We start from the raw sequence: 16,235 nt of genomic DNA on the forward strand, positions 1-16,235 counted from the left end.
TGCATTACTGCTAATTATAGAGAGGACAAGTAATACATCTCATCAACTAGTGGCTCCCCCTGTGGACACCACTGACCATTGGGATACCTCTTAAGGTCCACAACAGCCCAGCAGTACTCACAACTAGAGTCGGAGAGGTTCCCCCCTCCCTGGTAGAGGCAAAAGAGTTGTCACTAACACATACCCTATGGTTATAGAGTCGTACGTTCTCCCCATAAGGTGCCATAACACCCACAACCACTAACCCACTACCACCACAAAAACTTTTAAATTTGTTCGGCTCAGCACATATACCCCAGATAAGTGATAGACACAGACTTCACTCTGGTTTTAAAAAACGAATATAATAAAAGCTAATTTTTATATATAATTTTCCTTTTCCCCAATTTGGTCCAAAGACCTTTTTCTTGCAGAAATGCAAATTGAGTAAATATATGTATTACCCTTCATACACAGTCTTTGGGGCTTAATGATCCTTCCCGTTTCCTTAGCCAATGGGAATTGCTCAAAGGCTACCTGCAGGAAATTTTTGTCAAACACGGTGCTCGACTGAAGAGGGAAAATTTGGCTCGGATAGGCAACCTGATGATAACAAATTCAGATGCTAGAGCTGCGTCACAAGTCCTCCCTAACTGCGGCAGATCTGGCTGACCTGTCAGTGGCTAGGGACTCCCTGAGATCATTACTCGATCAGAAATACCTACAACATAGGACACGCTTTCAGAGTTACCTATACAACCATGCTGAAAAATGTGGACGCCTCCTGTCCCGTCTCCTACACGGAGTGAGACGTCCTATATACCAAAAATTAGGGGACCAGGGGGGACAGATGTGTTTCATCCTGATGAGATGTGCGGAAGTTTTGCTTCCTTCTATTCATCCTTATACGAAATAGACGGGTCTACTCAGCCCTGAGATGCTTCCTCTCTCACGACCCAAATTGATTCCTACATAGAGGACACCCGCCTGCCTACCCTACCCTATGAGGATAATCTAGAATGGGAAATTGAGGGGGAAGATTTTCTTGAGGTTATAAAAAACACACCAACAGGGAAAAGTCCAGGCCCAGATGGCTTCACTCCATCATTCTATAAACAATTTAAGGACATTCTATCCCCATTATTGGCCAAAATATTCAACGCTGTCTCCGTAGACTTTGGGTTCCTGGAATCCTCCTTAGAGGCCCATATTAGCGTCTTGCCGAAGCCAGGGAAGGACTTATCACTCCCAGCCAGCTATAGACCTATTTCTCTAATAAATATTGATGTTAAATTGTATTCTAAAGTACTGGCGGTACATTGGTAATTCATAGTGATCAGGTCAGCTTTGTTCAGGGTCGAGAGGCCCGTGACAATCTAAATAAAACAATTCTTCTCATGTCACATGCCCATGCACAGTCAATCCCATCTTTCTTGCTATTTATCGATACGGAGAAGGCGTTTGACCGGGTCCACTGGTGTTGTATGGAGGCAGCATTGAGGCAAATCGGATTGGGCCTGAAATTTCTGAGCAAAATATTGGCGCTTTAATGGTCGTTTGTCCACTTCTTTACCCATAAAGAATGGTACGAGACAGGGCTGCCCATTGTCCCCGTTATTGTATGTAATTGTGATGGAGCATTTGGCCACTGCCATCTGAAGGAACCCCAATAAACATGGTATCCAAGTTGGCACTCGACACTCCAAGGCAGCACTATATGCTGATGGCTTGCTGCTTTACGTGTCCCAGCCTAGGATGTCTTTTCCCTCAATTATTCAGGAATTTAAAAAGTATAGTATGGTTAGTAACTTCAAGATCAATTACTCTAAGTCTGAGACTCTAACTATTTCTCTCCCCCAAGCTGAGGTACAGCATTTCAAAGATAATTTCCCGTTCCAGTGGCAACCGAGTTATATAGGCTACCTGGGGGTATCGCTCCCACATGATTTATCCAAACTCAATGCATTGAATTACATGCCACTCCTCGAACGCACCCGTAGGGACTTACAATTGTGCGACAAGAGGAAACTATCTTGGTTTGGTAGGATCAATGTCTTAAAGATGGACGTACTTCCCAGGTTTTTGTACATATTTCAGAGCATACCGATAAGCCCCCCAACAAGTTTTTTCCATACCCTACGCAGCACTATGCTACGTTTCATCTGGGGGACTACTCGCCCTAGAATAGCGTGGAAAATTTTAATTAGATCAAAATCTATGGGGGAAGCGGGTCTCCCTGACCTTAAAAATACTCCTACGTTTACTAGATTGGAAGCACCATTCCATTGAGAAGCAGTGGGTGGGGTTGGAGCAGGCCTTGTCTCCAGTCCCCACAGGGCTAGACATCCAAATTCCCCCCCAGGCCACTCTCTTAAGAGAAACACTGCAACTTCGATGATCACATCGATGATCTCTAGAGGTATCTTGTCCCTTCAATTCAGCCCTCTTACGCCTATATTCCGGAATCTGGCTTTTCCACCAGGCATGGCAGGTTTGTCTTTCCTGGGCTGGAAACTTCAAGAGGATCCATGCATGTATGACATTCTCAAGCGTGACCCCCTAACATCGCTTGGGGACTTCCGTCCATGGCAAGACAATGTTGCTGTCTCTTGGTTTGAATACTCCCAGTTGCAGTCCTTCATGCTCAATGCAGGCCCCAATGCGGCGTACACAGAAACCCTTACATCGTTTGAGGGACTGCTCTACTCTACCACAGCACCGACACATGCTATTTCACAAATCTACTCTCTCCTCTCACAGGGTTCAGACATTTCAGAGCTTCCGTTTGTTAGGAGTTGGGATAGGGAACTGGAGACCTTGATAGAGACCTAGATCAGGAAGACTGGCAACTGTCTTTTCTCTACACCCACAAAATGTCCTCAGCATGCACAGCTCATGAGAAGGGATACAAAGTGGTTTCTATGTGGTACCGGGTGCCGGCAGTGATTCATAAGGCCTTCCCTCTATGCCGGACTCTTGCTGGCGCTGTGGAATGAATGGAGGCGACATGCTGCATGTATGGTGGTCCTGCAAGAAGCTTAAGCCATTTTGGCACCAGGTATTTGGGACATACAGGCAAATGTTCGGAAAACAAGTGAACCCCTCTCCTCAAATTGCCTTACTGTCTGTCCTCCCTGGGCTGATTGGCACTCAAAAAAGGGATATATTGAGATTTCGCTTGGTGGCCGCTCGAACGGTGATACCATGACACTGGCGCTCGGTTGTTTGTTCCTCATTATCAGAATGGGCCCAGGAAATGTCCCGTCTTTTCCGCATGGATGAACTAGCTGCTGTGTCACCAGATACCCATGAGCGGTTTCTGCGGGTGTGGGAGCCCTGGATACGCTTTAGGGAACCCAGGGAATATAAGACCTTCTTTGGAAACTAGATTCACCAACCAGCTTCCCCAATTCTTTTTCTGTTTGTTTCTGCTCCTCCTCCTATTTCCTGAGCCTTCCTATGTACTAGGCTTACCTACCTTTCCCTATGCGTGTTCATTTCCTCCTGCTGTGTGGTCCTATGTGGTGTGTACTAAGTCTGTTGACAGACAAACGTGATGTTCAGCTCCTACCACGTGAAAACGCTGAGTGAGGGAGAGCACGGATCCTCGTTCCAGCAAAGAGCAGTCCAAATTTTGTACAGGTGCGATACAGCTCAGTCCAAACTTCTTTCTTTATTCAGGACATTTTAAAAGACATGGGGATACATCATATTTTCCAACGCTTTTCAGACCCAGTGTGCGTCCTTAATCATGGATTACAATGCTTGGTGCAGGTAAAACATTTAAGTAAATGGGAATATGTCATGTGACAAAACGAAACCTCCTACAGAGGAGGGAACAATTGTAATTCAGCTGTTGATGTAACCATGGTGACGCTAGGTGGATGAACGGCAAGGTTAGCCGGATGGGGCGTGCCTGGATTGACCAATTCAAAGCCCACAAACGTCGTCATGCTGACCAAGGTAAACATGGAATGGGCAAAGAGACAAATTCATCTAGGAAAAAGAGGGAAGCCGAGGTTAGAATTAATAAATGTGTCAAAGGGCAATAGATTGTCTCTATGTCCGCTCCAAAAATAGAGTCATGATGATGTTAAGTCGTTACATGAGTTCACCATAATATATACGCAATGTAAATATATACAAGATTAAAACAAAAGAAAAAACACAAAACATAAATCAACACAAATGCTGGGTGTGATGTGCATGGAAACACAGACCAAGGTCTAAAAAATAGTGAAAAAAAAAAGAAAAAAAAAAGTTTAAAAAATAAAAAAAATTAATAAAATATTAAAAGTTCAAATCACCCCCCTTTCCCTAGAACGGATATAAAACATAACAAACAGTAAAAATCACAGACATATTAGGTATCGCCGCGTCCCAAAATGCCCGATCTATCAAAATATAAAAACGGTTACGGCCGGCGGTGACCTTCGAGGCGGGAAATGGCGCCCAAATGTCCAAAATGCGACTTTTACACCTTTTTACATAACATAAAAAATGAAATAAAAAATGATCAAAATGTCGCACAGACCTCAAAATGGTAGCAATGAAAACGTCGCCTCATTTCGCAAAAAATGACCCCTCACACATTTCCGTGCGCCAAAGTATGAAAAAGTTATTAGCGTCAGAAGATGGCAAAAAATTTTTTTTCTTTTTTGTACACATTCGTTTAATTTTTGAAAATGTATTAAAACACAATAAAACCTATATAAATTTGGTATCACCGCGATCGCACCGAACCAAAGAATAAAGTAGGCGTGTTATTTGGAGCGAAGAGTGAAAGTCGTAAAAACTGAGCCCACAAGAACGTGACGCACGTGCGGTTTTTTTTCAATTTTTCCACATTTGGAATTTTTTTTCAGCTTCGCAGTACACGGCATGTTAAAATAAATAACATTACGGGAAAGTAAAATTTGTTACGCACAAAATAAGCCCTCACACAGGTCTGTACACGTAAAAATGAAAAAGTTGTGGATTTTTGAAGTTGGAGAGCGAGAAATTAGCCGAAAAACCCTCCGTCCTTAAGGGGTTAATATGAAAAACTTTAGTACCTGATGTGTCATTAAAAAAACCTTGGTGGCTTTAATGAAGGTGCAGCATCTACACCTTATTAAGCCACAGCGGAAAAAGCCTTGGTTGTGAAGCCAGGTTTTATGGGGGTGTTCTTCTCTCATCATTGAAGGGGACAAAATGTAACCTAAGGTGCACCCCCCGCATGCTACAACCCTACAGCCGTCTTTTAGAATGTAATCCAATTTGTCATCATCCCGTAGGAGAGGAAGATGTTTCAGAACTATCCGTCTGATTTCATAAAATTGACAACTATATTGGAGAGAGAGCACTGGTGGGTTACTTGGTGTGGTGGCATTAGGAGTACGAGATTTTTTATTCAGTAACGACATACGATCTTTTCTGCTAGCTATTTGAAAAGCCCTGGTGAGTGTCCACCGAGGATACCCTCTCTTGATAAGTCTATGTGAGATTTGTTCAGTCTCCTCTTGGAAATCTTTGTCTAAGCTGCAGTTTCTTCTACTTCTGATCATTTCTCCTACGGGTATGGCTTTGGTGGTGTGTTTAGGGTGATGGCTGGAGTAATGTAGGATTATGTTACCCGCTGTGGGTTTTCTGAAGGTGGAGATAAAATCTCCAACAGTTCCACATAATTTGAGATCCAAAAAGTTTATCTCATTGGTACTAGAGTAATGTGTAAAACGTAAATTAAAGGCATTATTGTTTAAGTACTGTATGAATGAGGGTATGGCAGATACATCGTCCCTCCAAATAAGGAGGAGATCGTCAATGTATCTGCCATACCACTCAATGTGAGACTGAAAGGGATTTTCTTCAGTGTATATGAACTGGAGCTCCCACCATGACATGACAAGGTTAGCTAATGAGGGCGAATATTTAGCCCCCATGGGGACTCCTTGAATCTGTAAATAAAATTTGTCAGAGAACATAAAATAATTGTGATGGTCGTGAGATGGTGTGTGACTTGCATGATGTATTCTTTCAAATCCTGTGAGTAATTACTGTATGAATTTAAATGAAATTCTAATGCCTTAGTTGCTATGGTATACAGAATAGATGGATAAAGTGAAATTACATCACAGCTCAACCAACAAAAATTACTGTCCCAAATGTATTGATTAAGGTTTCTAAGAACATCAGAAGAATCTTGGAGATAGCCCGGGGCCCCTGTTTACAAGAGGTTGCAAAAGGGTGTCCAACCACTCACTCATTTTTTCATTAACAGAGCCCATGCCAGAGATGATGGGTCTCATGAGTGGAGGGAAAGTATTTTTGTGTATTTTAGGTAAGCCGTGTATGATGGGAATTATTGGTTCATGCGTTTGTAACTGTTCACCCTGTCTGGGTGTAATAACACCTAGTGAGACACCATCATTAATCATGAGAGAAATTTTCTTGTTAAAGATTTTGGTTGGATCACTATCAAGTGTTCTATAAACACTATGGTCAGCAAGTAGGGAAAGAATCTGAGAACAATATAGTGACCTGTCCATAAGGACAACCGTGCCCCTTTTATCCGACATTTTAATAATAAGATCAGTGTTGGCTTTTAAATCGGAAAGGGCACGATGTTGTCGCATGGACAGGTTACCATCACCTATGGTTACCGAATTTTGTTTTAAATGATACAAATCACGCACAATTCTTTTCTGAAAAATTTTCATGGAAGATGTGCGCGACTGTAGTGGATAAAAATAACGGTTGCTAGACCTGAAATCACTCGAAAAGTTAACCTCCCGATCACTAGGAAAGGTGGTGTCAAGTGATGTCAAGTTTAGCAAGGTGAGTTGTTCCTGAAAATTGAAATCACCAAACAAATTGCTGACGGATCTCATCGTAATTAACATCTTCAGAAGCATGAAAAATATCATCGTCTGTAAGAAAATGTCTCTTTATAGTAAGATCCCAAACAAATTTGTTAATGTCACATATCGTAGAGAAAAGATCAAAGCGATTAGACGGAACAAAGTTCATACCCAATGACAGTACCTCAGATTGGTCTTGAGTGAGTGGATATGATGAGAGATTCAAAACATCAGCAGTTTTCATGTTTACTTCTGGCTCCGTAATTTCATTGTCGCAGTGTCGGGAACGTCTGTGTTTGCGGCCCCTCCTTCTCCGTTTTTTGATATATTAGGACCATCATGTAGGGGTTTCTTCTGGGTCTTTTTGTTTTTTCTGTAATATGAAGCTTTTCTTTTAGGTGTATCTCCTGACGTGTGATCAGTGGCACCATCAGATGAATCCATCTCTGAGGAGGTAAAGTTGACATGACTGACAGACTTGAGCTGATTGTCTCTTTTTTTCAGAATTGATTTGGGTGTGCGAGGTGGACGCTCCCACCGACCCCACTCATAGACATGATCCTGGAGGTAGTCAAAACTGTCTCTCTGGAATTTGTTTTTTTTGGTGATCATGATTTCATCCTCTGTTTTTGCAACAATTTTATTTATTTTGTCAAGATGTTCATCTAAATTGGAGATGAGATTGTCCTGTTTCAAATTATTTTGCAGGTCAGAAATGTCTTGCTTTATTTGGTTTAACTTTTCTTCTTCATATTTCACGATGAGTCTCATGATTGAAAGTGAACATTCAGAAAGTTTGCCCTTTGACACATTTATTAATTCTAACCTTGGCTTCCCTCTTTTCCCTAGATGGATTTGTCTCTTTGCCCATTCCATGTTTACCTTGGTCACCATGACGACGTTTGTGGGCTTTGAATTGGTCAATCCAGGCACACCCCATCCGGCTAACCTTGCCGTTCATCCACCTAGCGTCACCATTGTTACATCAACAGCTGAATTACAATTGTTCCATCCCCTGTAGGAGGTTTCATTTTGTCACATGACATATTCCCATTTACTTAAATGTTTTACCTGCACCAAGCATTGTAATCCATGATTAAGGACGCACACTGCGTCTGAAAAGCGTTGGAAATTATGATGTATCCCCATGTCTTTTAAAATGTCCTGAATAAAGAAAGAAGTTTTATTTAACGCTGTGCCTGGTTTGGACTGAGCTGGATCGCACCTGTGCAAAATTTGTACTAAGTCTGTTGCCTGTTTCATATGTAAACATGTTTCTGCTAGTTAAGATAACTTTCGGCTCAGAAATAGGTATTAGATAATATGTTTGGCTTTCTCATTGATATAATCTGGGGGAGATTCTCTCTCTTGCACTGGATAAAGTATTTGCCACTCGCCATACTATATCAGTGCAACATCGTATGAGAACATGCCAACGGAGATACTGGGCCCCCCTTACAGTCTTCTTTCGATTGGGGTGACGGCAATATATCTGTGGAATAACCCCGGGGTGGGGCTTTCATCGTTTAACAGCTATTGTTCACTAACCAACATGCTTTTCTCTTATTGTTCATTAATTGCACAACTTAATTCATTGGCAGTCCTGCGTGATTTGCCGATTGCCTTAAAATTGGTGTTCCTTAGGTGAATTATTTTGAATTTATTTTATGCTTAACCCCCAGTATGATATATGACGAGCAATAGTGTGTTTCTCTTTGGTTCTACTGTTTACTGTTTATTGTCTACTGTTTACCTTTTTTTCAATAAAATGATTCAACATAAAATTAACATATAAAAAAAGAGAGATAACGTACAACGCGTTTCACGCCTGTTACCGGGTGCTTCGTCAGGTCAATATACCATACACATCAATGCATGTTAAATGAGTGAAGGCAATATACAATGATACAATGATGATTGGAAATGACATTCATTCCTAATAAACACATGTACATACTATGAATCTAATCCGATGGGGGGTGAGTGAGTGAAAATGATTAGTTGAGGTGCATGTGGGAAACGAATCGCGTTTTTACGGCGGGTTACCCTAATATTTCCGATTTGTGCCGATTTTCAATGAGTTGCCCCAAGTTTTTGGCGCATGAGATCGGATTGTGGCGCCGGCGTGCACGCGAAATCGTGTGGCGTGGCCGGACGATGACCCGACGGATTAGGAGAAACCGCCGCATTTAAAAAAAAAAAGTGTCACTGGAGACACGCTTACCTGCACCCACCAATGGATCGTGAACTCTGGCGGACCTCAGCGCAGTAGCGACACCTGGTGGATGTCGGAGGAACTGCCTTAGTGAATCGCCGGAAGACCCGAATCCACCGCAGAGAACGCGCCACTGGATCGCGAATGGACCGGGTAAGTAAATCTGTCCCAATGATCAGTTGTTGTAACCTAACAGGCTCTGATAAAGTTTACATGATCGCTTCTGAGGCTTTTTTTTTTCTTTTTTGTTCACTGTATATTGTCATGACTCATTTAAGTTATTAAAACCTTTTTCATTCTCTTTTTCTTTTGAATCTAATTATGACTTCACTTCTGGAGATGCATCATATAACTCTGCATTGATGTCTGTTGTCTGCTGTCTCTCTTTTTTATATGTAAATTTTATATGCCCCTGTTTTATATGTATTTTACTTTTGTATCATTAAATAACATTACAATCCAGCTATAGTAAGTCCTATTCTCTACTCATTATCCATCGATGAAGTAACTTCTCCATCAGCGTTTGGATATGCTTCTGGCATTTCCACACTGGAGGAAACCCCACGCTTTTGACAGTGTTGTCCCTGCCCGCACAACCACAGACGAGCACAGTACTTAATTTACCTAGCAACACTTGGAATACCACGTTTCATTGCACCAGGAAACGCATGTGTATTTTTCTCTATTCCACTCCAGTTCGCTTTCAGACAGCCTCCACTCGAGTATCTGTCCATCAGTGATACGTTTGATCCATTGAGCCATCGGAATCACTGAAACAGGGTTGAGCCTGGTATTAATAAATCTTGGAAATTGACTATTTTCAGGACTGTGGGGCTCATTTACTTACCCAGTCCAGTCGCGATCCCGCGGCGCGTTGTCCGACGAGGATTCGGGTCTGCCGGGAAGCGCCGAGGTCCACCGGAGTTCACCTTTTTCTTCCTGGTGCATGTGAGTGCTTGATCTTGAGACACAAATATTTTTTTTAAATTCTGCGTTTTTTTCGAATTGTCCGACGGCCACGCCCCCCGATTTCTGTCGCGTGGCACACACAATCTGATCGTGTGTGCCAAAATCCCCAATTCAGCGCAAAACAGAAATATTCTGGAAACTCGACGAAAGTGCGGCGTTCGGACCATTAGTAAATGAGCCCCTGTATCTCTAATAGACTGAATCTTATACAACAGCTGTCTACAAATGGTGAATCGAAATGTATTTTACAGACTATACAGCATGAATCTTTTTCGGAAGAGCAAATAAATTAAATAGAGACAGGAGTGACAGACGGAACTCCCGCTATAGAACAACCAAGACCGTACGGCCCAGCCCTCTACCCACATACTCAACCAAGACCACATGGTAATGTCAACACAAGAAATACCAACCCTAAAAACATACCTACACAAGTTGACAGATTTTTAAACAAAAACCGGTATGCACCTCCAACAACTAACAATCAAACTACTATTGATCCTGACCCGGGACCAGTTGACAATAATCCACAACCAAATACATCATCTAGTACCAATCTGACATCAAATGGATCTCCTGGTACAAGAAAGGAACAAGACCAACTTTTCTCCAACACAGTTTCCCAGCTGAAAATAGACATTGGGAGCCTATTCAATCCCAAGACGCCGGCTGATACCCCAAGTAAAATTAGAAGTAGCTTGAACACCTTAGGGCAGTGATGGAGAACCTTTTAGAGATCGAGTGCCCAAAATGAGACCCAAAAAACACTAGCTTTTTCCAAAGTGCCAACAGTACAATTCAGGCAGGAACAAACTTATTGCTACCAGAATTTTGGAGCTCCAATCCGACCCTGTCCACACCATTTCACTCTTCGGACAGGACCAATCAGCACAGGATGGGTCACTTTAAAATAGTAGGGCACTACTTGGACTGCAAGACTGCAGGAAGATGCCATGTCTGGCAAACTCTGTGCCTGGGAGACATCCCGTGTGCCAACAGAGAGGCCTCCAAGTGACATCTCTGGCACCAGTGCCATAGGTTCGCCACCACTGCCTTAGGGCATCTAATAAACAGGAAACTTCCACCATTTTCTACGGAAGTATCTCCCCCTCCCAAGGAGATATCAGTACATACCCGTGCTCACAGGAGGCTTTCTACCATGATGACACTGATCTAACTCATGAAAACACGATAGACACCAACACAAGTCTGCTTACCGTACCCAAACTGATCTCCTCAGTTATAAATACGAAAAGAAAGACCAGGCAGCACACGGCAATCAAGCAGCTGTGGGTGCAGGCTGTGTGGAGCTGGGTTCAGGCTCCTCCATAAATAAACTTCAGGAAATAAGCAGCACTTCAAACGGTCAAATTGAAGAAAAAGTGGTCCTCTTTATTTCATGTGTAGCAGTAGCGACGTTACGGCTCCAATTGAGCCTTTCTCAAGCCAAACAATCAGTGTACAAGGTGAGTACACAGGTCATGTGACCATACAAATCCCACCCTACAAAGTTGTGAACATTAGAACAAAAATTAGAGGCAGGAAATGCACAGGGACAACTAAGTACATATAGATTAGTATCAACTGGTAGATTATAGATCCTGTGCAGGTTATCACACCCAAAAAGGATGCCTCACAAAAATATAGAATATACAAAGCTTATTGTACCCCTCAAAATGAGGAGAAGAAAGTGAGGCAATATGGTAACAAGAATGGTAAATGTAAAAAGTTGACAATCTTTATTTATGCAAACATATACACAAAGAAACACAATTAAAAATTGTTGAAAAATACATGACAGGGTTATGAGAATGGTATACAGCAGAAAGAGGAAGTCATGCCCAGACATATAGAAATTGTACAATGATATATCAGGCATAGGGAAGGACTGGTATGGACAGGGCTTACACCTGAAAATGATATTGATCAATATATAAATGCAGCAGTGATGGCACAGCAAGCACTCATGCCAGTATAGTAAAGTAGGGAAGCAATTAGGGAGATTAGAACCAGTCCTTACCAAGTGTAGAGGGTAGTATCCACAATGTCCGGGGATGACTGCCGCAGAGGTTGTGAACATCAATAATGTGTTGTATATGTCTCATCATATAAACAAATATACATATATATATATATACAGTGTTAGAATAGAGCATGTGAATAATATAAACAAACATTTATCTTATAAAGTGCCAGATGCAGTAAGATCATATATTGTGCATAGGTTGTAAACATGATAGCAATATAAAGTGTCAAAGTGTTTAAAAATCCACCAAGCATGGTGGATAGACAAACCCCTATGTGTTCTTAATCCTCCGATAGCAACTCTGTTTGTAGGAGTATGCATAAGTATGCATAGATCCCAGCATGTTGCTGGTACGCATATCTGGAACGCAAATCGGGGGTACCTGGCTGCACCTGCGTCATTAGGTACGGAAGTGCCAGTCCGTTCTCATGGAGACACATAAACAGCCACTGCGACACAAAGTGTCCGAGACACGAAGTAGGATTACAGCTAAAAGAATCAATGAAGCTAGAATGAATACTAGAAATGGCACACTAGTCCGCTTAGTTAATACAAAAAGATCATTGTACAAAGTCACCCATAATTCAGAGGGCTAAAATAAATAAATAGCAAGGGGGTTTGGGATGCCCAGTTATAAATAGATATATATAAACAATAAAAACTAGGAAAATAGAAACTTTTTTTCCTCCTCTCCATCAACAAAGAAAAAGAAAAAACTAAACGAGGAACACGAGGAGGTAGCAAGAAAAAGAAACCCAGCAGAACTACCATTGAAAGAGAAACCCCCTGTCACGGGGCTCACCCGTGCCTCTCACTCCCCGCAGGCGCAGTGCCAGCACGTTATACCTCTCCCCGCTCCTGAGCCTCGCTCCGTGTGTGCGCCCCCGTGTCTTAGGCCGCAGCCTTAGAGAATTTAAAGGGCCAGCGCGCCATTAATTGGCGCTGGCCATTTCCCATGAGGCTATTTATATCTGCCTCTTTCCTGGTCCCTCCGTGTTCCTGTGTTACTTGACCTCCTCCGTGTTCCTGTGTTACCTGAGCTCCTCCATGTTCCTGTGTACCAGTGTTCCTCCGTGCTGCTGTGTTCCCGTACCCATCTCCTTTGACCTCCTGTTGCTGACCCCGGATCGGACTCTGACATTGCATCTCTGCCACCGGCCCTGATCCTGTGCCTGGACTTTGACCTCGAGATTGTCTGCCGTTCTTGTACCTTGACCTCGGCCGCCACTGCCTGTGGAATGACCTGGTGGTACCACGCCGCAGCTTGTCTAGTCCGCTTTGCGGCGGGCTCTGGTGAAAACCGGGTACCACTTAGACTCCGGTCCCAGGTAGTGGCTTGTGTCATCGTCTGCAGTGGTCCAGAGAATCCACACCTGTAAGCCTGACACCCCCAAACAAAACAACACAGTAAAAATCTTTTTTCTCACTGACTATAAACTAATACAAGATGATCTATCATTACTATCCAAAGGACTTTCTTTTTGCCCTAATCAGCCGCCCAATGATTGTGAATTATTCCTAGATATTAATTTGCTCACGATTTCGCTCTCAAAGAGAAAACCACTAAAACAACCCAGAAATTCACAATCCTACAATTAATCCTGGAGCTGTCAACAAGCGTCCGATTCAAATTCAAAACAAATCAAAATTCTACCTGCTGTATAACCAAGGCCATTATATAAAAATTTTTTATTTTTATTTTATTAGTACAGGAAGACTTTAGATCTCTAACCAAAGTTGCAAATAATGAGAATGTAATGTCCGTGCCTAAACATCCGCAGTTGGCAGAATAGTTGGCGTTTATTTGTGTGAGAACTGTGGCTTAGTGTTTGTGTTTGGATTAACTGAGCCACACCCTGCTCCTTGCATTTCTGTCCTGCCCAGCAAGGGTTACTAGCCTGATGGACAGTTTCCCCAGTGTGCTGCTATCTTGTTTGGTATCTGTACCTTTGCAGCCTTCTTGGTTTTGACCTGGCTTGTTTGTCTCCGCTTGTCTGCCTGTATCTGGACCTGACCTGTATATAACCCGCTTGATCTTGACCTGTCTCCGCTTGTCTGCCTGTATCTGGACCTGACCTGTATATAACCCGCTTGATCTTGACCTCACCTGTGTATATCCTGCCTGAAGACCTGTATATAACTTTGTTTGTCCCTCAGTATCATTTACATCCTATTGTTATCCCACTTTCCCTGTCACAGACCTGTGTTAGTACTCTGTGCACCAGTGTGAACACTGGTCTATTTCTGTATTCCGGTTACCTGTCTGCGTATTCTGTGCACCAGTGTGAACACTGGTCTATTCCTGTATTCCGGTTACCTGTCCACCATCCAGCAGCTGCCAGACAAAGTAAGTTTTCCCTGTAACCTTGTAGGGTCGCTCAGGGACCATCAGTTCCTGATAGTGGGTTCGCCCTTATCAGGGCAATTCATCTGCATTGTGATTCACCACCACTTACCTAGTCTGACAGCTAGCGCCAAGCCTGGTTTACTGGACAGGTGCTGAGAGAGAAAAGATGTCATGACAATAGTAGCAACACAGGGGCCAACTTTAATTTAAACAAGGGGGTGATTCAAGCCCTAAAGAAACTCTCTGACAATAGAGACCTTATATTTCATCCTGCAGATAAGGGGGGTGGTTCCCAATTATACTACAAGCAGGAATCATTAATAATTGTGTCAAATCCTCACTATTATACTAGGGTAAAAGAAGACCCTATTCCTGCCCTAAGAAAGAACATTAAAACATTAGTTAACCCCTTCCCGTCATTTGACGTAATAGTATTGCATCGCGGGAGGTGCATTCCCGCAAAAAGCAGTACTATTACGTCATGCTTCTGGCACGGGCTCCTAAACGGAGCCGGCGTCAGAAGCCTTGGGTGTCAGCTATATATTGTAGCCGACACCTGCCTCTAACACCCGCGATCGGAGATTTCGCCGATCGCGAGTGTTAACCCCTGACACTCCGCGGTCGCGCTTACGGCGGCGTGCAAGGGGAATTTTAGAAGAATCCGACCCCCCCCGCGGCGCTTACCGTGGGGGACCGCTGCTCCGATTGCAGCCACGGGACTGCCGGTGCCCGGGGCTGCGCGATCCTCCCCTGTGTGCCGGGTCCCTGCCTTCTGTATTACACTGTGTAATGTGAAGAAGAGCTTGAACAAGTGATCAGTGGATCACTTGTTCAAGCTAACCTGTAAAAGTTAATAAAAAATGTTAAAAACATTACATAAAATAATTTTTTAATAAAAATAATTAATTAAATAAAGTTAAAGTCCCCTAAACACAAATATTCCCTATACACATGCAATAAAGTAAAAAAAAAAACACAAAATCACAAAAAAACCCACATATTTGGTATCGCCGCGTCCGTAACAATCCGTACAATAACTCAGAAACATTATTGGACCCGCTCGGTGAACGCCGTAAAAACAAAACCCGAAAAACACACCAAAAATGTACATTTTTTCATAAAATCTCTACACAAAAATGTTCTAAAAAGTGATCAAAAAAAGTTAAAAACTAGCTCTGTCAACCAAAAAATATTAAAGTTACGTCTCCGAATAGATGGCAATGCAAAAACAAATGAGATTTCCTCTATATTAGTTTTTATCCAGTAAAATTGTAAAAATAAATGAAAAACTATATAAATGAGGTATCACCGTAATCGTAGTGACCTATAGAATAAAGATAATATAGTATTTTTAGTGTACGGTGTACAACCCCCAAAAATATGAAAAGAAAATAAACCAAAATTGACAATTTTCTTTTCACCCATACATTCAAGAGTTAATAAAATCTCATCAATAAGCTAATGACCCACTAAAATGAAGTATTTGTAAAGTGCTTCTCATGTCGCAGAAAATAAGCCCTTATATGTCCAAATTGCCAAAAAAATAAAGATTGTATAACCAATAAAAAGTGACAATGCATAATCTGCTCTGAATGGCGCAGCTTCCCTTTGATGCCCTGGCGTGTGCCCATACAGCTGTTTACCACCACATATGGGGTATTATTATACACGGAAGAGATTGGGTATCAAATTTTGTGGAGCGTTTTGGTATTTTATCCAATGAGAATTTGTACATTTTTTTGAAAAACACATTCATTTGGCCAAAAAAATGTTACTTTCAAAATTGCATCCGATTTTTTTTTAACCTCTGTAAAACAATTAAAGGGTTAACAAACTTCATAAAAGTTGTTTTGCGTACGT

Source organism: Engystomops pustulosus, chromosome 1 (genome assembly GCF_040894005.1).
Source record: "Engystomops pustulosus chromosome 1, aEngPut4.maternal, whole genome shotgun sequence".
NCBI lineage: Eukaryota > Metazoa > Chordata > Amphibia > Anura > Leptodactylidae > Engystomops > Engystomops pustulosus.